Source organism: Triticum urartu, chromosome 6A (assembly GCF_056163025.1).
Source record: "Triticum urartu cultivar PI428250 chromosome 6A, HENAU_Tu73, whole genome shotgun sequence".
NCBI classification, from domain to species: domain Eukaryota; kingdom Viridiplantae; phylum Streptophyta; class Magnoliopsida; order Poales; family Poaceae; genus Triticum; species Triticum urartu.
The window spans coordinates 61,625,360-61,649,600 of record NC_141878.1 but is presented as its reverse complement, the minus strand read 5'-3'; positions in this window follow the sequence as shown (position 1 = coordinate 61,649,600).

The window sequence follows — 24,241 nt, the reverse complement described above, 5'->3', positions numbered from 1 at the left end:
CCTCATTGCTGCACAAAAGAATTACGTCCTGGAAGCACCGCTGGGTGCCAGGCCTGCTGCTGGAGCAACACCAGATGTTATGAACGTCTGGCAGAGCAAAGCTGATGACTACTCGATAGTTCAGTGTGCCATGCTTTACGGCTTAGAATCGGGACTTCAACGACATTTTGAACGTCATGGAGCATATGAGATGTTTCAGGAGTTGAAGTTAATATTTCAAGGAAATTCCCGGATTGAGAGATATGAAGTCTCCAATAAGTTCTATAGCTGCAAGATGGAATAGAACAGTTCTGTCAGTGAGCATATACTCAAAATGTCTGGGTATAATAATCACTTGATTCAATTGGGAGTTAATCTTCCAGATGATTGCGTCATTGACAGAATTCTCCAATCACTGCCACCAAGCTACAAGAGCTTCGTGATGAACTATAATATGCAAGGGATGAACAAGACTATTCCCGAGCTCTTCGCAATGCTGAAAGCTGCGGAGGTAGAAATCAAAAAGGAGCATCAAGTGTTGATGGTTAACAAAACCACTAGTTTCAAGAAAAAGGGCAAAGGGAAGAAGAAGGGGAACTTCAAGAAGAACGGCAAGCAAGTTGCTGCTCAAGAGAAGAAACCCAAGTCTGGACCTAAGCCTGAAACTGAGTGCTTCTACTGCAAGCAGACTGGTCACTGGAAGCGGAACTGCCCAAAGTATTTGGCGGATAAGAAGGATGGCAAGGTGAACAAAGGTATATATGATATACATGTTATTGATGTGTACCTTACTAATGCTCGCAGTAGCACCTGGGTATTTGATACTGGTTCTGTTGCTAATATTTGCAACTCGAAACAGGGGCTACGGATTAAGCGAAGATTGGCTAAGGACGAGGTGACGATGCGCGTGGGAAACGGTTCCAAAGTCGATGTGATCGCGGTCGGCACGCTACCTCTACATCTACCTTCGGGATTAGTATTAGACCTAAATAATTGTTATTTGGTGCCAGCGTTAAGCATGAACATTATATCTGGATCTTGTTTGATGCGAGACGGTTATTCATTTAAATCAGAGAATAATGGTTGTTCTATTTATATGAGTAATATCTTTTATGGTCACGCACCATTGAAGAGTGGTCTATTCTTATTGAATCTCGAGAGTAGTGATACACATATTCATAATGTTGAAACCAAAAGATGCAGAGTTGATAATGATGGTGCAACTTATTTGTGGCACTGCCGTTTAGGTCATATCGGTGTAAAGCGCATGAAGAAACTCCATACTGATGGACTTTTGGAACCACTTGATTATGAATCGCTTGGTACTTGCGAACCGTGCCTCATGGGCAAGATGACTAAAACACCGTTCTCTGGTACTATGGAGAGAGCAACAGATTTGTTGGAAATCATACATACAGATGTATGTGGTCTGATGAATATTGAGGCTCGTGGCGGATATCGTTATTTTCTCACCTTCACAGATGATTTAAGCAGATATGGTTATATCTACTTAATGAAACATAAGTCTGAAACATTTGGAAGGTTCAAAGAATTTCAGAGTGAAGTGGAAAATCATCGTAACAAGAAAATAAAGTTTCTATGATCTGATCGTGGAGGAGAATATTTGAGTTACGAGTTTGGTGTACATTTGAAAAATTGTGGAATAGTTTCGCAACTCACGCCACCCGGAACACCACAGCGTAATGGTGTGTCCGAACGTCGTAATCATACTTTACTAGATATGGTGCGATCTATGATGTCTCTTACTGATTTACCGCTATCATTTTGGGGATACGCTCTAGAGACGGCCGCATTCACATTAAACAGGGCACCATCAAAATCCGTTGAGACGACGCCTTATGAACTATGGTTTGGCAAGAAACCAAAGTTGTCATTTCTGAAAGTTTGGGGCTGCGATGCTTATGTGAAAAAGCTTCAACCTGATAAGCTCGAACCCAAATCGGAGAAATGTGCCTTCATAGGATATCCAAAGGAAACTATTGGATACACCTTCTATCACAGATCCGAAGGCAAGACTTGTGTTGCTAAATTCGGAAACTTTCTTGAGAAGGAGTTTCTCTTGAAAGAAGTGAGTGGGAGGAAAGTAGAACTTGACGAGGTAACTGTACCTGCTCCCTTGTTGGAAAGTAGTACATCACAGAAAACTATTTCTGCGACACCTACACCAATAAGTGAGGAAGTTAATGATAATGATCATGAAACTTCAGAACAAGATACTACTGAACCTCGTAGATCAACCAGAGTAAGAGCCGCACCAGAGTGGTACGGTAATCCAGTTCTGGAAGTCATGCTACTAGATCATGATGAACCTACGAACTATGAAGAAGCGATGGTGAGCCCAGATTCCGCAAAGTGGCTTGAAGCCATGAAATCTGAGAAGGGATCCATATATGAGAACAAAGTATGGACTTTGATTGACTTGCCCGATGATCGGCAAGCAATTGAGAATAAATGGATTTTCAAGAAGAAGACTGACGCTGACGGTAATGTTACTGTCTACAAAGCTCGACTTGTCGCGAAAGGTTTTCGACAAGTTCAAGGGGTTGACTACGATGAGACTTTCTCACCCGTAGCGATGCTTAAGTCTGTCCGAATCATGTTAGCGATTGCCGCATTTTATGATTATGAAATTTGGCAGATGGATGCCAAAACTGCATTCCTGAATGGATTTCTGGAAGAAGAGTTGTATATGATGCAACCGGAAGGTTTTGTCGATCCAAAGGGAGCTAACAAAGTGTGCAAGCTCCAGCGATCCATTTATGGACTGGTGCAAGCCTCTCGGAGTTGGAATAAACGCTTTGATAGTGTGATCAAAGCATTTGGTTTTATACAGACTTTCGGAGAAGCCTGTATTTACAAGAAAGTGAGTGGGAGCTCTATAGCATTTCTGATATTATATGTGGATGACATATTACTAATTGGAAATGATATAGAATTTCTGGATAGCATAAAGGGATACTTGAATAAGAGTTTTTCAATGAAAGACCTCGGTGAAGCTGCTTACATATTAGGCATTAAGATCTATAGAGATAGATCAAGACGCTTAATTGGACTTTCACAAAGCACATACCTTGACAAAATTTTGAAGAAGTTCAAAATGGATCAAGCAAAGAAAGGGTTCTTGCCGGTGTTACAAGGTGTGAAATTGAGTAAGACTCAATGCCCGACCACTGCAGAAGATAGAGAGAAAATGAAAGATGTTCCCTATGCTTCAGCCATAGGCTCTATCATGTATGCAATGCTGTGTACCAGACCTGATGTGTGCCTTGCTATAAGTTTAGCGGGGAGGTACCAAAGTAATCCAGGAGTGGATCACTGGACAGCGGTCAAGAACATCCTGAAATACCTGAAAAGGACTAGGGATATGTTTCTCGTATATGGAGGTGACAAAGAGCTCACCGTAAAAGGTTACGTTGATGCAAGCTTTGACACTGATCCGGACGATTCTAAATCGCAAACCGGATACGTGTTTACATTAAACGGTGGAGCTGTCAGTTGGTGCAGTTCTAAACAAAGCGTCGTAGCGGGATCTACATGTGAAGCGGAGTACATAGCTGCTTCGGAAGCAGCAAATGAAGGAGTCTGGATGAAGGAGTTCATATCCGATCTAGGTGTCATACCTAGTGCATCGGGTCCAATGAAAATCTTTTGTGACAATACTGGTGCAATTGCCTTGGCAAAGGAATCCAGATTTCACAAAAGGACCAAACACATCAAGAGACGCTTCAATTCCATCCGGGATCTAGTCCAGGTGGGAGACATAGAGATTTGCAAGATACATACGGATCTGAATGTTGCAGACCCGTTGACTAAGCCTCTTCCACGAGCAAAACATGATCAGCACCAAGGCTCCATGGGTGTTAGAATCATTACAATGTAATCTAGATTATTGACTCTAGTGCAAGTGGGAGACTGAAGGAAATATGCCCTAGAGGCAATAATAAAGTTATTATTTATTTCCTTATAATCATGATAAATGTTTGTTATTCATGCTAGAATTGTATTAACCGAAAACATAATACATGTGTGAATACATAGACAAACAAAGTGTCACTAGTATGCCTCTACTTGACTAGCTCATTAATCAAAGATGGTTATGTTTCCTAACCATGAACAATAAGTTTTTATTTGATTAATGAGGTCACATCATTAGTTGAATGATCTGATTGACATGACCCATTCCATTAGCTTAGCACCCGATCGTTTAGTATGTTGCTATTGCTTTCTTCATGACTTATACATGTTCCTATAACTATGAGATTATGCAACTCCCGTTTACCGGAGGAACACTTTGGGTACTACCAAACATCACAACGTAACTGGGTGATTATAAAGGAGTACTACAGGTGTCTCCAATGGTACATGTTGGGTTGGCGTATTTCGAGATTAGGTTTTGTCACTCCGATTGTCGGCGAGGTATCTCTGGGCCCTCTCGGTAATGCACATCACATAAGCCTTGCAAGCATTACAACTAATATGTTAGTTGTGAGATGATGTATTACGGAACGAGTAAAGAGACTTGCCGGTAACGAGATTGAACTAGGTATTGGATACCGACGATCGAATCTCGGGCAAGTAACATACCGATGACAAAGGGAACAACGTATGTTGTTATGCGGTCTGACCGATAAAGATCTTCGTAGAATATGTAGGAGCCAATATGGGCATCCAGATCCCGCTATTGGTTATTGACCGGAGACGTGTCTCGGTCATGTCTACATTGTTCTCGAACCCGTAGGGTCCGCACGCTTAAGGTTACGATGACAGTTATATTATGAGTTTATACATTTTGATGTACCGAAGGTTTTCGGAGTCCCGGATGTGATCATGGAAATGATGAGGAGTCTCGAAATGGTCGAGACGTAAAGATTGATATATTGGAAGCCTATGTTTGGATATCGGAAGTGTTCCGGGTGAAATCGGGATTTTACCGGAATACCGGGAGGGTTACCGGAACCCCCCGGGAGCTATATGGGCCATAGTGGGCCTTAGTGGAAAAGAGAAGGGGCTGCCCTAGATGGGCTGCGCGCCTCCCCGTTCCCCTAGTCCTATTAGGACTAGGAGAGGTGGCCGGCCCCCTCCTCCTCTTTTCCCCCTCCGAGGAATCCTAGTTGGACTAGGATTGGGGGGGGGGGAATCCTACTCCCAGAGGGAGTAGGACTCTCCTGCGCCCTCCTCCTTGGCCGGCCAGCCCTCCCCCTTGGCTCCTTTATATACGGAGGTAGGGGACACCTCTAGACACACAAGTTGATCCACGTGATCTATTCCTTAGCCGTGTGCGGTGCCCCCTGCCACCATATTCCTCGATAATACTGTAGCAGAGTTTAGGCGAAGCCCTGCTGCTGTAGTTCATCAAGATCGTCACCACGCCGTCGTGCTGACGGAACTCTTCCCCGACACTTTGCTGGATCGGAGTCCGGGGATCGTCATCGAGCTGAACGTGTGCTCGAACTCGGAGGTGCCGTAGTTTCGGTGCTTGATCGGTTGGATCGTGAAGACGTACGACTACTTCCTCTACGTCGTGTCAGCGCTTCCGCAGTCGGTCTGCGTTGGGTACGTAGACAACACTCTCCCGTCTCATTGCTATGCATCACATGATCTTGCGTGTGCGTAGGAAATTTTTGAAATTACTACGTTCCCCAACAGGTATGGTGTTCCTCAACAATGGAAGCACTTCGCAGCGCTTCCAGTAGAGTATCCGGTGCCTCTGGTTGGACAGAGGTCACCGGTGGGATGGGCACACCTCCTTCTGACGAAGGAGGCCTCTTGCCGAATTCCGGGGCCTTATGGTCCTCCGGGGCCGTATTTGGCTGGGGTCCAAATTGGACATGGCCACCATCGCCAGTCTCCATGGGATTCGCTCCCCCATGTGTCCGGCGGCCGAGGTTTCGCCCTCTGGCACCGCCCTGACGGCCTCCTGCATCTCTCCCTGGCCTGGGATCCTTCGGGGCAACACCTCGGTGTCATCCATGGCCCTGGGAGAGGAGGCCGCCGGAAGGGACCCGCTGTCCATCACCTTCGGGTCCAGCGAGTTCCCCGAAGATGAGGATCGCTCGAGGTTGGAACGAGCCGGACTGCAAGTGCGTGATTCAACATGTTAAAATTATGAAGTAAAAAGGCTGATACATGAATGCGTCTGGGTCTTTGGATACTCACTATTCGGCCAGGGGCTTATCCCGGGGTCGCTGTTCTGGGATGCTATCGATGTCCCACACGGAGTTATCCGCGAGGGAGACCTTTCCCTTCTTGGACGCATCTACCTCCAGATTTGTGGAGGCCGCCCTCTTCTTCCTTCCCCCCTCGGGGGGGGGGGGGGGGGGGGTTGCTTTCTTCCTCCTCCTCCTCCTCCTCCTCGTCATCTTTGGCGGCGGAGGAGTGAGTTTCGGCGTCTTCGGACGCCATGTCCAAAGTGCCCTTGTGACGAAGGCCACCTCTGGTCCCCTTGGCCTTCTTCTCCGGCACCTTGTAGGGCGCCGGAACCAGCATCTTCGTCAGAAGCGGGATGGATGGTTCTTCGGGCAGTGGAGCCGGACACTAAATCCGCTCCGCCTTCATTTTCCAACCCTAAAAAAACAAATAGGGAAGTTTAGACATCCTCCTTGAGTAAGCAAGTAAAGGATACACCTTGAAATACGGAAAACTTACTGAACTAGCGGGATGGGCCAGGTCGTGCCCACGGTCCTCGGTCGTCTTCGGCCATGTCTCGTTGGCCTTGAAGAGCACCTTCTAGATATCTTCTTGTGTAGTTCTGAAGAACCGTTGCAAGGTCTGGTACTCGGCTGGATCGAACTCCCATAGATGGCAAGCCCGGCTCTGGCATGGAAGGATCCGGCGAACTAGCATCACCTGGATCACATTAACAAGCTTGACATTCTTGTCCACCATGCTCCTGATGCGCATCTGAAGCGCTGTCAGCTCGTCCGATGAAGACAAATCCAGGCCCTTCTGTTGCCAGGTGTAGAGGCCCGCTATACGGGCTCAATCACACTGGAAGTTTTCTTCAGATCCCTGGACAACTTCCGAAACGAAGAGTTGATCTTAGACATCGTCCCCTTCTGCAGTGGCTATAATGCACTACTCGGACGAACCGCATTCGCTCGCTTCAATGCGGTGCCACACTATGCTTACCTCAAGCTCAAGATGCCCAGACCACGCGATGTCATAACAGTTAATGGAAACATGGAGCGCTCCCTCCGCGCCGAGGAGCACACCGCTGTCCTAGCAGCAGAAGTACAGAGCGGCCTTTTCAAGTAGAACCTTAATTCGGCGGCCAAGCTCCTGCACACAGTCAAACGAGTCCAGACTACTCTGCAGCATGACAGTCCAGCTCATCAAGAGCTCGACTAGCAATTTGGCATCCATCCTAGTCCTGACCAAACGGCGGTGTTCGTACTGCGCGTACATAACTACGCACTCAAAATACCATGGGCATAGACGGAGGCATAACTAGATTGTGGTCCATAATACGGCTCGAACTCCCCTGGACACACATACTCTCACATCTTCTTTCATCCTTTTCAGGTTTATTTTCTACAGGCCTTTTCTGATGGCCTAATCATCGGTCCTTTTGAAGGATAGATACACCAAGACGGCAAGAAGCATTGACGTATAAGGGAACCTCTAGGTGGCCTTTTTAATGATTACTATACCTGTTTTCAGGACCCGCACGCAGCTCTCCCTTGGTCGTGGCATGTTAAATAGCCATGTTGCTTATCGCACTACCTGTACAAATATGCTTTGACGTAGTAATCAAATTATAATGGAATCAGTTCGCGGCCCAACTTTTACGGCCCTAGCTTACTACTTCATTTTTTCTTGATAATCTTATCAATTGCATCCGAACACTTTGGTACGCCTTAATTCGCCAGGGGCTTTACTACGCTCCATTCTATGGCAACAAAGTCCGAACAATTCAAAACCTGCCCGACTATTGGGCTGGGGGGTGGCCCCCTCCTATTCCTCGGCGGCATACAGCCGCCCCGTGAGACGATGTGAACGGCGAGGGAGATGATGGCGGGGAAGCATCGTCGGGCCAACTGCTTTTCTCCTCTTGCAGTTGGGTTCGGTCGACGAAGACTCCACCGGCTCGCTCTGGCAGGACACCCTCACAAACAGCACCCTGTAGATGCTCGATCCTTCAATCTCTGGTGGATGCTCCATCTGGGATCGATACTCCCACCACCGCTCCCTCATGATCAGATTTGGCGAATATGTTTGCTCCATGGCCTAGAGGAGCAGCTCTATGTACTCCAGCGCGACTCCCTCCGGGAGTATCGCCGCCTTTTCGCTCTGTTGCAGATATTTGGCCATGGATGTCGCCGTCGCTGCTAGTTGGTCCTTGTTGTCAAGCCAAGACTGTATCTCCAACATCCTAGCTAGCTTCACAGGGTCGCCGTCTGTGATCCTCATGTATCGGTTGTACTCCTCCATCGATCTACTTCTCCACAACACCTTCACTCGCCGGCGGTGGTTTTTGAATGGAAGAGGAGAGGAGCAGCGCTGGTTTTGGATTAGAACGTGAGAGGAGCGACGCTGGTTTTGGACTGGAACAGGAGAGGAGGGGTGGTGGTTTTGAAATGGAAGAGGAGAGGAGCGGCGCTGCATTTAGATTGGAACAGGAGAGCAACGGCGGTGGTTTAAGAGGAGAAGAGCGGAAGAGCGGTGCTGGTCTTGGAAGTATTTTTTTTGTTGTTTTGCATATTTTGGGTCAAAGTTTGACCACGTACTGTATTTGACAAGCAAAATGTGAATGCATGTCACCAAAAATTGTATCGTTTGGTTCGTATATGAATGTACTTTCAAATTGTATTATTTTTGCAACGTATAACATATATTTTATGTCCGAAAATCATGGTCAATTATGACCAAGAATAAAAGGGAGACTAGTTAATGTGGGGTCGCTTTCTTAATTGAAGGGTAAATTGATTTTGATTTTGATCCAGTCACAGCGCGCCGGCCCTCTCGTCCAATCCTAAATCGCTGCCGCACGCTCCTCTCCCTCTTCTCCATTGCAAAACCACCTCCTCTCCTCTCCATCGTCTCCATTCCAAAACCACTGTCTCGCATCTCCCTCTTCTCTATTGCAAGACCACCGTCTCTCCTCCGTTTTCTAGACGCTTTGCTCCATGGCGCAGGCGCAATCCATGGATACAAAATTAGTATACTGTATACTATTTAAAAGTCAAGGGCGGGGCTTTTCCTGCACGGTAGGCGGCGGGGCAGTTTCGCCTAGTCGGTTCGACAGAGACGCGAGAAGACGAGGGAGTAGGCTGCTGCAAACGTAGGGTTGTGTGATTTGACAGCGAGTTACTGCTGGACAGGTGGGGCCCCGTGATTTGACTTGCCATTATCATTTTAACTGCGGCGCTACGACCGGCGTGAGTCTCCCGATTCCTGACCACCTCCATACAGGTGCCTCTCCCAATGCTCCACCATGTAGTAGAGGCTGGCTCTTGCATGAGAGCCCACTTCTCCACTTTTTCCTTGCCTCTCTTTCCTCCACATATGCAAAAATGCCATGTAAAGCGCACTATTGTACTTACTTTTACTTGCTCCTACAGGTGCTTAAGCTTGCCACATAGGCATAAAGTCTGATGTGCCAAGTTAATCAAGAAGAGAGAGACTAGTTCGGTGACCCAAGGAAGAAACGGTGCTAAGCGCGTGTACCTAGGTGAAAAGACAATTTTGAGTCAATAGCTAATTAAATGAAGCAAACTTAGCAACACCATTTCATTGGAAGAGGTCACTCCTTGGCAAATGCAATAAATACTAGTACTCCCTGTGTCCCATAATATAAGAACGTTTTTGGCACTACACTAGTGTCAAAAACATTCTTATATTATGGGACGGAGGGAGTACGAAGAAAGAGATAGAGAGGAGTAAAAAAATACACTTATAGCCAACCTTGTTGTAGTATGAGTGACTAAGTGATTACTATGTATGACATGCCAACATCAGATAGCCTAACGCACCGTGTTAAATCTCCAAGGGCGCGACCGCGCGAGCGACGCGGCGGTCGTGGTAGGCGCGACCATGATACGGGCTGCTGGCAGCCTTGGATCTGAGATCAAACGGTCGCATGCTAAGTTGCTAAAAATTTGCAGAATAACCCTCCGGGATAGGATATTCACCCATAGGTCTAGAATCACGCCATGCAACCGTTCGATCTCAGATCCAAGGGCTCTCGGAAGCCCGTACCATGGGAGAATGGAAAGCCACTACCCTGTCGTTCGCACGCTGGCAGTTCGCTCCTACTCATCCCCGCACGTCCTTCAATACTACGGCGGTTCGCTCCTAGTCGTCCCGTCCATTCACATTACGGTAGTTCCACTAATCCTAACCCTCCTCCCAAATCCATGGCGTCCCAAATCTCCATGATTGGCGGTGAGTACAAGGTTAGAACCATCACCGGTGATGAGTTCGACGTCATCTACACCCGTTCTTCCGCGACGGTGAAAGGATGCCTTTCTCGCTTCAGACGCATGTTCGAAAACTCAAATGATGAGTGGGTCGTTGGGCTAGATGTTGAGTACACCATAGTCCTGGGACCAGAGAAGGATCTAAAGGACGAAGAGAGGAAGAAGCCCGCCGTGATCCAGGTTTGCGTGCATGACTTATGCTTGGTCTACCACATATGCCATGCCGACGTTGAGTGCTAGGATTTTAAGGACTTCCTTGAGAGCAACCTAGTCAAATTTGTTACTGTAGACTTTAAGAATGACAGGGATGTCCTGCGTCGGATAGGTCTCATTGTAGACAACCCCTTCGACCTCCAGAAGAATTTGCTGGTGTCCTCTTGTCAGCCTTCATTGCTGACCCTAGCAGGAGCCATGGTTCATCCTTCGTACGGTAAACTGGAGAAACCTCCATACACGTTTCATCATCATGCATGGCAGCGGAATGTACTAGATATAGACCACATCCACTGCGCTGCAATGGATGGCTACCTTTGCTTCAATATCTACAAGGGTTGGACGAAGAGCAACAGCCAAGTGTGCGGTTCAAGCAAAGAAGTATCGGTCAAGAGGAAGAGGGACAAGGAAGAAGTCGAGGATGTGGACGAGGACTCCGAGTAAGGTGGCAGCATTGTTGCTCATGGTGGTTCTAATGCAGTGTCTACTGGAATAGTTGCAAAGTTTAATTTCAGGTGTGCTTAATTTAATTTCAGGGGTGTGTTGTGCTGAGCCCCCAGCAGAACTATGTTATGTTTCTTCTTGTTACTTTAACTCTTCAGTACGTACATACTAGTATTTCTTACATTTCATCTTTTAGTTGGTATAGTACTACCACTCGTTTCTTCACATTATATATGTACAATATATATGGCCAACATCATATAGCCAGCAGTTTAGTTGTCAAAGAATTTCAGGGTGCTTAGTTTTGTCAAAGAATTCCAGGATGCTTAGAGGGTGCTTGGATCCAAGGGACTTATTTTAGTCTGACTAAAAATAGTCTCTTTAAGAGGCTAAAGTTCCAAGCACCCCTGACTAAAGGGGGGCTAAAACTAGTCTTGAGACTAAAAAAATTAGTCAGGGGTACCCCTACTAAAATGTGGATTAGTCCTCTCTCTACTCATTTAACTCCTCTCCTTTAACACAGGCGAGTTCTGGATTGGAGGGTTTGGAGGATAATAAATGCTCATTAACTTGATTTTAGCCTTTTTAGTATTTGGATCCAAGCATGGGTGAGGCTAGCATGTTTTAGTCCCACTACTTTTAGTCATGGGACTAAAACGTATCCAAGCACCCTCTTAGTTTTATTTGAGGGGTGGGTTGTGCTGGACACCATTATTGTGACTAGCCTTTTTAATAGTACTATATGCATAATTTGGCGATGAGCGTTCCTTATATGTACCACCTTTTTTTAATTTCAAGTTTTGCTCCATGGCGCAATCCATCGATACTACTGCTGTACAAAAGTATACATTTTTTAAAAGGCTAGAGGGCAGGGCAGTCTAGCTTGGTCGGTTTCACGAGAGGCGAGGGCCTTTGTGATTTGACGGCTCATTACTGCTGGAAGACGGGGCCTTGTGATTTGAGTGCTCGTATAAATACGCCGACAACCTAATCGAGGAGGAGCAAAGAACCGTGCGGTATACTCAAGTTTTCCACTAGAGTAGTATTGCGACGGAGGAGCACAAAACACGGCAGCCCAGTGCCATATGGCAATAAAAATGATCTAATTTGCTAGTCATCTCATTGTTAGCATTGTTCTATTCATTCCCTCAAAAAAACATTGTTCTATTCATGCCTCGCAGAGAACGTGACATGTGCGGCGAAACACCCGAAGCAAAAGATGAAACACAGGAGCAAACGAAGAAGGAAGATTATCACGCCAAATGATCTAATTCACCGCGGAGTCGTAACTGCTTCTTCATCGCCTCCACGACCTCCATCTCCTTGCGCGTCTCCTCCACCATCTTCATCATTGTGTCCATGGCGCGGCATTTCTCGACGCGAGCCTTCATCATCTGTTCCACGGCCATATTACGTACCTTGACAGCACCCGGGTGCTCGATGCGGAGCTTCGCCAACTCTTCCTTCTGTTCCATGGCAAGGGCCTGCAGCATCTTCATCGAGGAACTACTATTCTAATGCAGCTTCTTCCAGCTGGCGTTCTTCTCCTTCAATAGGTCGATCTCGTGGCAGAGCTTCGCATTGTCCTCCCGAAGTCGCAGGATTTCGCCGGTCGCCTTCTTCTCCGAGGCAATGCTCTTCTTCAGTAGCATCACCAAGCCGGCGGTCAACTCCCCCTGCTGATTGAGCCCAGCGGGCATGTCGTCGAGGCTCTCCTTCAGCAACTCCATCAAGCCTTGGATGAACTCCTTCTGCTTATTGAGCTAATCGGGCATGCCGTCGAGGGATAACGACTCCAGCTTCGCTGGCTCAGCATGTTCACCTCCGCGGCTAGGGCGCTCCTGGGAGCCATCGCCTGCCCGTGAGAGATCTTTTGAGGTCTCTGCGTGGCGGCGAGCCCTCTCTTTTTTTTCGCAGCCTTGGTTGCCGCTCCCTTGTTACGAGTAGTTCTCGACCTAGAGCTCTGCTCACCCGCCATGGCAACGACGGACGAAGAAGAAGCACTTATGAGGAGGAAAGGTAGAGTGATTTTCGGTTAGGTAGTTCCCCTTTTTATAACCTAAGTACTAGCACTAGTACTAATACCTGCATAGTGGGAACACGTTCAGGTTTGGTACGTACTACTAGTAGGTGTGAGCAGGCTTTCGAATGTGATGGGAACAAGGTAAAGATTAATTGATGGTTTTGGTTTCGAGGCCCGAAACGGCTCCCGATGAGTTTAGCGGAACATAAATTTCAAGTACTACACTGCTCAAATGCGTAAATATTATGTTACTGTCAAAAATTGGCACAAAATATGAAGGAGACCAATGGAAGTACTACTAGCAACCCACGATTTAACTACTCGCATGCGCGCAGTGGAGTAATAACGTCTTTCTTCCGCCCTCACATCCACTCAATTTGCATGCACTGTATTAATTGACCATCAATGAAGTGAACGAATTTACACGCGTCAAATTATCACATGGGCTGGATCTTGGTACAAAATTGCATCCGCCCGTGTACCCACGTGTGTGTGCGAGGAATGAGTGCGTGCATGGCGTGCGTGCACATCTTCGCTTCGTGCATGTACCGTCAGTATGGCTCAGGGAGGACGAGTACATTCTTCTGGAACCAGCAGCACGTCACTGTGATCAATCCACGCAAGGAGGTCGCGACAACGCCTACACATGTGCCACGTGGCTTCATGAACTGTAAGAGAGACACTGTGTAGCGTGCCATTGGTATTCTAATTTACGTGTTCTGCACATACTCGAAGTACTAGTAAGGTACACGTGCATTGCACGCATCAGATTTTGCAACCAAATTATGAATAAATACCACACTATAGCATGTAAGCTCTGAGTCATATATGCCTGATGTAGCCCTTCGTTTAATTCTTATAGTTAATCTCATTCAAAATCAATTAATTTTTATAAAAAAGCTAAGAACGCGGGAATAGGAAAAACATGGGATTATAGTGGAATGTCGTCTTGAATCCTACAGGATTGTACGAGTGTTTGATTGTGCATAGAAAAAACGCAGAATTCTTTCAAAGAGGTTTGAGTGGATGGGATGTTTCCTATGAAATCTAGTTCAAATGAATCATATGGAAAAATTCCTATGGTTTACAATCCTACGAATCAAACAACCAAGATAGGAAAAATTCCTAATGATTAGAATCCTCCAAAATTCCTTTGAGAATCCTTTGAATCAAAGAAGCCCTTAATCTATTTTATGATTCATGGAATTGTGTGTTGTAAAGCATAAAGTAAAAACAAATAATGGCAATTCAACTAGAAAAAAGTTTGGGCAGTTATGATACGGAAGATTCTAGAACAAAAGAGAACCACTGTTGTTTTGAGGTTTGTGCATTATGCTTAAGTTCAACCATGGAGTCTGCTAGATTATACATGTGGCAAAATCTGGTGGGGGCTAGAAGATGGTGCGATGGGCCGAGTGGAGGGAGACTATGAAGGAATGCACAAGTGCGAGATCGATATTTAGAGAGAGGGGGCGAACACGTGCGCTGATGCGCGCAGTGGCTGAGCCATGAAAAATAAATGAGCTAGGGGGCAAGCATTGCTAATCCTTTACGAGGAGGGTCAATTCATGAACTTAAACCATTTTTAGCAGCAATTGTCTAATGATCACATTCATATTAGCCTTGATATATAGTGATGTTAGGGGGAGGGGCAGGGCCCTTACTGCCCCCTGTCTTCGCCATTGTGCACGCGTCTGAGAGATGAAGCGGAAGGCATGGATGATGAGAGGGGGATGTTGGATACATAATTAATGTGGGTGTATTAGCTATATATGTTAATCCTATATAGAGAGGTATAGATTGATCGATGTGGACGTGGGAAAGAGGGTGAGACCTCACTGGATATATTGATTGATCGGTTTGTGTGGAAAACTATGAAAGGCCTAGCTATATACACACATACATAGAGGAACATCGATCGTTGCGCATGCATGCGTGAGAGATAAAGAATGCCTGATATGATGGAGAGGGGGATGTGTGTTGGTGTGTGCCTTCATGGGAGACCGACCTGAAGAAAAAGATTGCATGCGTGCGATGGATAATAACGACTGGTAGTGTGTGTGCATGCATGCACGAGAGAAAGTTAGTGGTACAATTATAAAGGGAAGACTACTGTGTGGGTGTAAAAGAATAGCTGAATAGGTGAGGTCACAATCAATGTAAAGTTGAATTCAAATATTTGAATAAGAGATCCTGATGTTTGAAACCCATGCATGCATGAATATAACGGAGATCTGCGCGGTGTGGTTTGGAAACGAGCATGTTGTAATGTATACACATTGAACAAGATCAGACTGATTTGAATTTGAGATACCGATGGCACACATCATTTGGCCATGTCGCATCCGTGCATGGACACACTATTCTAATTGGAGATGATGGGCGGCTTTTGCATCACATATCTATATCTATACCCCTATATATATTATATTTTTTATTTTTTATATTGTGTGCGGGTAACTTTAACTTTGAAAGATGGTCGTTGGATGAGGTGAATCCGATGGTCCAAAGATGGAAAATTTGAGCACTATTGGCCGTTGGATATCATCTAGATTCCACCAGATTTCGCCACATGTATAATCTAGAAGACTCCATGGTTGAACTTAAGCATAATGCACAAACATCAAAACACAAGCACTTCTTATTTGTTCTAGAATCTTCCGTATCAGAATTGCCCAAATGTTTTTCTACATGATTTGCCATTATTTGTTTTTACTTTATGTCTTACAACGCACAATTCCATGAATCTTAAAATAGATTAGCTTTCTTATAAAAACTAGATGATTTTGAATGAAATGAACTATAAGAATTAAACGAACATCTACATCATGCATATATGACTCAAAGCTTGCATGCTATAATGTGGTATTTATTCATAATTTGGTTGCCAAATCTCATGCGTGCAATGCACGTGTACCTTACTCTAGTCTAAATGGTATTTGTGTGTGTTGTGCATGTTGAGGTGCAAATTGTCTTTTTTGGGGGGTACACGTTAAGCTTGTTCTTCCGAAATTTCAAGTCGCGCCTTGTTATGCCGAAAATTCAAGCTAGCGTCTTTGTCTATCGTACTGCGAAACTCTCGCCTCTTCAACCCGCGCCTTGTTAGCCCAAAATATTTAAGATATATATTTGTCTCATTGTGCTCCGACAACTCCCTCCATCTCAACCCGCGCCTTGCTATTCCAAAATTACAACACGCGCGAAAACTCCCACCTCTTGTGAAATCCCGACACGCGAAATGCCCGTGGTACCCCTGAACCGAAAGAACTGCCTCAAATCGGTGGGGGTACTTTCGTAACTTACCCCACATTTCGGACAACCGCGTCTCTAAGCCATGGTTCCCCACTGCCATCCCATCCGCCCACCCATTCATACACCGAGGCCGCGAAAACCCGCAACGAAACCCCACACCCTGCTCCGTCCGCCACCCAGCCGGAGCCTCTTCCCCGACGACGTCATCCACAGTAACACCTTGACGTCCCTCATCCACCGTACTAGATGAGGATCCGTCATCGATCTCATCGTCCCGCCGGTTCAGCCACCCCGTCCTCCACCTCCAAGGAGCTGCCCCGACGTTCTCCTCGTCTTTCGCGCCACCTCCATTCCCGCACCACCGTCTTCACCTGCACCACCGGAAGAGCATCATCATCATTGTTTCCTCGGATGAAGTTGCGGCCTAATCGACGCCACCGAAGAGGTTGTACACTAATCGCCACATTTTCTTCTTGATTCGATCTCACGGTGCTGCCGGCACTCGGTCCCGAGCCGACATGGCGCGGCTCCATCCACGGCGGCGTCGCCGGCCACTTCCTCCACGGCGTCGCTCCCTCGGCGGCGACGTCCACATCAGTAGGACCTGCTGCTGCTTTAGATCTCGCTCGCGCTGCTGCTCTGCTCTTGTTCTCGGTCCCCTACCTAGTCTGCTCTTGCTATTGCTCTTGCTCGCGCTGCTGCTCTCGCTCTTGCTCTTGCTTGCGATGCTGCTCCGATTTAGCTACACTTCACTCCGATGCTGCCGGGGTGAAGGAAGAACCAGCCGCTGCGGGGAGGGAGGCTAGCCGGAGAGGTACCCCACTATCTATCTTAGGGTTTAGGATGGGGGCGGTGGTCGCCGGTGGTGGCGGGGCATTGGCGGGGCGGTGGCGTGGGGATCGCTGGAGAAAAAGCACGGCACGGGGGGGGGGCTAGAGGGATGGTCGGGGCGGCGGCGGACCGGCGGTGGGGAGTGTTTTCGGGGCGAGCGGGGCGGCGCACCGCCGGCCGCGGGCGGCGAGGGGCTGTTGTTTGGCCGGCTCAATGGGTTGGAGGTTGAAGATGAACCGCAGGCCCTTGATTTCGTATCCAACGGCTGCAAAATCGACTAACTAGATATGAAAAAGTCAGTCGACCGACGTGTAGCCTCACCTTGCTAGTGCATTCAGTTTTGATAGCTAAATTCAGTTTCGACAGCAAAATTCAGTTTCAACAGTTAAGTTCAATTTCGACAGTTAAGTTTAGTTTCGAAAGTTAAATTCAGTTTCGATAGTTAAGTTTAGATATGAGCGGCTGATGTATTTTACATCTAGCACTTTGTGGTTATGTATTTTACGTCATGTATTGGAGATGCTATTATAATTCCACTCAGGTTAACGTTGTTCATTGTCTCTCTTGTCCTGCTTCAGCCTCGGCGTCGTACAACTCACCGGAGCTGCTCCAACGAAGAAACCCTCCATCACAGCGGAGCAGTACCTCGGGCTCCATCTCCAGACGCATAAGATCTTCTTCCCCTCCTCCGACAGCCAAGTCAGCTGGAGCATCCTCACCGGCCAACCCAATCACGCTGAGATCGACATGGCTTCGCCAAGGAGGTTGTACACTTGTTGCATCTCTTTTTTACTCTACATGTTATATATATTGTCCACTGAGCACTCGTAGTAACGGGAAATACGATTATTTTATCCTACTATATGACAAGCAGTGAGGTACCAGGCAACTTAGCTATCCGTGATGGACTCTCTTGAACGCCATCATTATTTATCTCTGCGCGTTTGAGCTATGCATTTGTCGGTGGGCTTGGGAGTTGAGCTAGTATGGCAGTGGCCTGGGTCCAAAGTAATAGAAGTAGCACAAAAACATTTTTTTAGTGTAGGATTTTCCTTGCTCAAGCTTGCCTACAATAATCGCCAGTGCTTGAAAGGAAAAGTGAATGAAAAACATCGGAATTGGAAAGTTTCCTATGGTACTGCTTTTCATGAATTTGGTGCAAAGGAAAACTGTAGGATTTGTTCCTTTAGTGTCTCCTTGAAAGAAAAACCGTAGGAATTCTAATTTCCACTTCTCCTCCTTTTCATATTCCTATTCATCAAGCACAAGACTAAGAGATAGTAGCATAATAGCATTATAACCGTACATTTTCTTGTGGTTTGACTTAATCTTACCATGCTTTTTTGTATCCTGTGATCTTCCAATTGTTGTGAATCAAACACCCAGATTGGCAGAATCCTGTGTTTTTAAATTCTCTATTTTGCACATGCATTCCTATCCTATTCCTGTCTATTTCCTATCCCTGCATTGTTAAAATCCTCAAATTCAAACAAACCCTTACTCAATTAATTTTGTTACAGATATGTGTCAAAGAAAACCTTGTGTGGTTTGTCCTGCTCCTGCGGCGATGTGTTCCACCCCAGCTCAGCTGCTCCAACGACGGAAGGGTTCACCACAGCAGGGATCCGCTCTCCAGACTGTCTTTCGCCGCCTCAGATCTTCTTCCCCGCCGCTGGCAGCCACGGCAACTGCATTACCATCATCAACTGAGCAGATGACCTTGAGGACTACACGGGTCCGCAAGAGAGGTCGCACTCTTCCGTGTCTGCTTACGTTATGTGTCGCTTAATATGATGACATGCTACATTATCGTCATGTTCACCTATTAGACTCTGAGTCAGGTCCAAAATAATGCTGAAACTTGAGTTTTTAAATGGTTGTGGGGTACATATTGGGGCAGCAATTAGTACTATCTGTCTACTATCTGGTTAATCTCCGGTGTCTACTATGAGTTTCATGTTGGGTGCAAACAAACATTAAAGGAGCCATTATCTGTATTTTTTAACTAAAGCTATTATCTGCCTGCTATCATTGGTTTTGGGTCTATCCATAGTTTGCTACCATCACTCTGGATTTGTGCATGCACTCCTTACATAATCTCACTATGTTTTATTCCTATGCATGCCAGTTATTGTACACAATGGAACTGATCATCTGGAGCAAAAGAGACGAGCCTTGCGTGGCAATAAAATTTCATGCAGACATCGTTCCATGGTGGGCGCAAAGGCAGCCCCCCTCCACCCATTTCAGATTGTAATCAATAGGAAGATAACTGTTATGAGGGGGATTCAGAAGGAGAATACCACTCCTATTTACCCCATGAGGTCTTCGCTCTAACTTGGCATGCTAATGTTGGTAATATCATGCATATGGTGCCTTGCATTGCTTATTGTATACATTAAAGATGTCATCTGCTTAGTTTAGACATGCTTTGTGTCAATGCCATCTGTTTAGTTTCTTTATCGTATATGTGAATCATGCAATGCCATCTTGTCTAGCCAGGCATCATATATGTGAATTTTGCAATGCCACCCTGGTTAGCCAGTCATCTTATATGTGAATTATATCATGCCATCATTTTTTTATTATGTGTTAAATTTGTCAACAATTTTAGTACATTCAATTACTCTTCCTGTGCATCAGCCATTTGGCACGGTCATGGAAAAATATGGAGTGGAAACAAGGTCTTCAGAGCAGACAATGCTATCTGACGAAGTGCATGTCTTGCTGGTTACCGATAGCTCCTCAGAGGAGGATTCAGAGACAGATGACCAGTCATATCCCCCCCCCCCCCCCGAGGTGCATGCCCTAACTTGGCAGGGTTATGTTGCTCATATCATGCGTATGGTATCTTGCATTGCTATGTCATTTGCTTAGTTTAGACATGCTTTGTGTGAATGCCACCTGTTTAGTGTCTAATTACCATATATGTGAATTATGCAATGCCATCTTGTTGCAGGACATTATATATGTGAATTATGCAATTTTATCTTGTTGCAAGGCTATGTATGTGAATTATACAATGCCATGCTGTTTAGGCAAGCGTCATATATGTGAATTATATCATGCCGTCTTTTTTTTGTATTTCTCATTGCTTTTGTCAACAATGTTTGTATATTCAACTGCTCTTCCTGTGCATCAGCCATTTGAATTGGTGATGGAGAAATCTGGAGTGAAAAAAAGGTCTTCAGAGCAGACAATGCTACCTGCTGAAGCAGATATCTTGCTGGTTACAGATAGCTCTTCAGAGGAGGATTCAGAGGCAGATGACCAGTCCTATTATCCCCCTAAGGTGTATGCTCAAACTTGGCAGGGTTATATTACTCATATAATGCATATGTTGTATTGCAATGCTTAGTTTTTACATCATATACACAATATTGAATGCCATCTCCTTAGTTGACACATCATATATGCGATTTCCCTCTGCTCACTTCCTTAGTATATAAATCATATATTTGAATTATGTCATGCCATGATGTTTACATAGACAGCATGTATCTGAATTATGGCATGCCAACCCATTTTCTAAAGACATAATATAGTTATATCATCTCATCCTGTTTACATAGTCATCATATTTAAATTATGTCATTCTATCCGTGAATTATATCATGCCATCATGTTTCCATCGACGGCATGTTTGTGATTTATGGCATGCCAACCACTTTAATAGACACATCATATAGTTATATCATGTCATTCTGTTTACATAGTCATCATATTTTGAAGTATGTCATTCTATCATGTTTAGTTAGCCATCATACATGTGAAATTGTGTCATGCTATCCTGTTTAATTAGCCATCATATATGTGAAATTATGTCCTGCTATTCTATTTGCTTAGACAACATAAATGTGAATTATTTCATGCCCTGTTTTCTTCCCTACTATCCATTGCACCTGTCTATCTTACAATGTCTGTACATTCAATTACTTTTCTTGTTTATCAGCCATTTCAATTGGAGGGAGTGATGGCAGTATCTGTGGGAGTAAAAACACGGTCTTCAGAAAAGATCATGCTACCTGTCGATGCAGATAGAACCACGGTTGTACTTGCCCAAGAACCAGCCCCACCACACATAACCGACACTCATGCAGATTGTACCCCTAACCAGTTGGACAGAGAACCAGCTACACCCCTTCTAACCCCAACCCCAGCAGATAGACACCCAGTTCCCGTTGACACAGCACCGTCTCCACCACAGAGCACCCAAACACGAGCAGTTAGTAAGGCAACTACAGTGCCCAAATCACGAGGACCACCACTCCGAACCCGAAGTCAACGCTTAAAGCAGAAGAAGAATTGTTCTCAGGTTAGGTTCCGTAGCTATGGTTCATACTACTTTGCTCTTGCATCACTGTATTTACTGATACCAACTAATTTCAAATTTGAAGGATGCAACTGAAACTCCAATGGCGCAACAGGTATGTTTTAAACCTGTTTCTTCAACGTGTTTGGCTGTTTGCTATTGTAACTTGCTCTATGTTGATTTCAGTTTCAATTGAATAAACAGTTATGTTCTCATGCCATGCACATTACAAGTGTTGTTATTGTTGTGTAGTTTCCCACACTTATATTCTGTCTATGCTGCTTTGTCTTAAATAGATATGATTCGAACTGTATCTATCTTGATTTGGCAACATAAACTAGAATGATATAGACCATACAATGACCATACTACATAGATATATGTTTGTTTCATGCTGTTATCATGTCCACCTTACTACTGAAATGGTTTACCAAAATGAGTTTCATATACTACATTGTAAACACGAGATGTGTTTGTTTGTTTCTCTTTTAGAACGCGGATAAAATATTGGAGAAGAGTACCCTGTTATGCAATGGTAAAGGAAGTAATGCAGATAAGGTTCAAGATAGTGAGACATCCCTGTTGGTCTCCAAGAAAGCTGATAAAAACTATATTGAAGACACTGAGACAACCCCAAATTCCTGTCTTGATGTAGTGTTCGAGTTACTGGCTACCACTGCTGGCACCAGCTCTTCGAACTCATTGCCTGAATCAGTTCGGCTTCTTGAGTCTCAACTTCAAGTTGAAAGACATCGATCAGATGTTATGCGATAGGAAGCCGAAGGATTGAGGAAGTCCCTGCAGAATTCAGATGCATACTTTCGGGTGCAACAGCAAGCGCTGGAGGACTTAAGCGCCAAACAAGAGAACGTTAATAAGCTTGCTAAGCATCTTGCCAGCATTATGGGTACCCAGGATATTGTTTCTTGAGCTCTTCTAAAGTGGTTTCAGTTCTAGACTTGTTTTGCTGCGGCGTTTATATGCTGTTGTGTTCCCTATATTTGCACTGGTGGCGAACTTTGATGCCCGGTGGATGTAATATGTGTAATAGCCGTGATATCCTAGTGTAAGTTGCTTGCTTATTTATTTCCGTGTTGTCTTGTTTATTTGTTTGCTTGTAGTCAGTGCAGTTCTTTTTCTGCGGTTTGCTAGTGGCTGCAATAACCTATTTTTTAAAACTAGGCCACAATAACCATGGGCTAATATTTACTGTAGTGACACTGGGCCTCCTACGGGCCGTAGAAACAGTGGGCCTTCTACGGGCCGTATAAACAGTGGGCCTTCTACGGGCCGTAGAAACAGTGGGCCTTCTACGGGCCGTAGAAACAATGGGCCTTCTACGGGCCGTATCATCAATGGGCCTTCTACGGGCCGTATCATCAATGGGCCTTATACGGGCCGTATGATCGATTGGCCAAACATGGGCCAAACAGACCGCATTCTGGCCGTAAACGGGCTAGAGTTGGAATCGTCCGTTCATGGGCCGACCATAATGGGCCATCGTTAATAGGCCGTATTTGATGACGCTATGAAAACGGCCCAACGTATTAATGGACCACAAACGGGCCGACTGTAACCACGGGCTGAATTTGGCCCACAAGCAGAAAATGACAGTAACGGGCCGTAAGTAAACGAATGCTGGAAATGAGCCCAAGAATAAATGGGCTCTAAGAAGGCTGAAAGATAACATGGGCTGGAGACGGCCCAACGGAATAACGGGCCGTTAATGGGTATAAAGTGATACACTGTTCATTACGGGCCAGTTTCACCACGGGCCATTAATGGGTGTAAAGGGATACTGTTCATTACGGGCCAGTTTCACCACGGGCCGTTAATAGGCCAAGAGTTACATAGGGCCTCATATGGGCCGAAAGACGTCATGGGCCATACATGAGCTAGAAGTGAAAACAGGCTGGAATCATATTGGATGGCCCAGATGACGCTACTGGGCCTAATTCGGCTAGGGCGTAACGGGCCTTGGGTTAGCGGGCTGTAAATGGGCTATATGTGAACAGGCCGTTAATAGGCTTTACATGGGCCGGCCCGCCACCTTTTGACCAAGTCAAACGGACCGGCCTTTTCATAGGAATGGGCCTCTGTTGGGCCGTGCCACGTGTCAACGTATCATAGGCGCCTTCTGTCCAATGAGTGGATGACATCTATCCCGACGATGAGACGACACATGTTTCCTCCAGCCAATGATGATTTTACACGTGGAAAATCCCCATTGGTCGGGGCTGTTAATGGGTTATCGGATCCAAAACCCGACCCGATAGCTTAACGGCGTTCTGTTACGGTGGATGCCACGTGTCGGTCACCCTTGAAAAGCACTTCTGTGACGCACGATTTATCGTCATGGAAGTGGACACTTCCGTGATGATAATTTTGGTAATGTCATGGAACACTTCTACGACAGCACAGGTATGACTATCTTGATTCTGTCATAAATTTGTCATGGATGTACATGCATGACAAAAAAAAGCGACCTACTGTGACAAACACGTATCATCACGGAAGTGTATTTTTTTGTAGTGTCATACATGTCCACTCCCACGATGTCTCCGTTTCTTGAAAGAACTATGTGGCGCTTTGGCTCATCGTATGATGTATTCGCTTCCTTATCTTTTCTTTTTCTCGGTTTGGTAGACATGTCCTTCACATAGAGAACATGTGCCACATCATTGGCTAGGATGAATGGTTCATCTGTGTACCCAAGATTGTTCAAATCCACTGTTGTCATTCCTTACT